Here is a 654-nt window from a genome sequence, read left to right as displayed (position 1 = left end):
CTGGCCCCTTGTGGTGCAACATGTCTATTGCATCTGATTGCCCATGAAGTTTTTCCTTTTTTCCCCCTTCATTGTTTCTTCCCTCCCCCATCTCCTCCTCATTGCATTTGGAGTAATGCACCACAGTTAGCAATTTTTAGTTTTTTTTTTCTTTTTTTATTATTATTATTGTTTTTATTTTTATTTTTAAAATGCATGTTAACAATAGTGTTTTTTGTGAAAAGATAATTCTCATTTATATACAGTTTTAGATTGCATGCTTCTGTAAAAACCTAACATATACACATAGAGTTGTGCTCATGTTTACACACACTGGTAAAATCTGAAATATTGTCCATGTTTTTTTCTGGGTTTTTTTGGATGCCTTGGTTTGGTTTAGTTTAATTACATTTAAAAGTTTTCATTAAAGAATCATGCATGATTTATTTTTCCTAGGGTTAAACTTCAGAGCCAAACTGTACATATTTGAGTATATTTTAGAACTTTAGATAAAAATGTTCTAAAGGGTAACATACTGTATATTTCTACCAAAAAACTATAAAATACGATAAGTTTAAAATATTTTGGCAGAACTCCCAATTTCCGATCTCTTCATTAAATGTTATTTACTAATATGCTTTTTTTAAATGATGAAAACAAAACGAAGCTGTAAAA

Source organism: Sphaeramia orbicularis, chromosome 6 (genome assembly GCF_902148855.1).
Source record: "Sphaeramia orbicularis chromosome 6, fSphaOr1.1, whole genome shotgun sequence".
Classification (NCBI taxonomy): Eukaryota; Metazoa; Chordata; class Actinopteri; order Kurtiformes; family Apogonidae; genus Sphaeramia; species Sphaeramia orbicularis.
Note: the sequence above shows the minus strand (reverse complement) of the source record.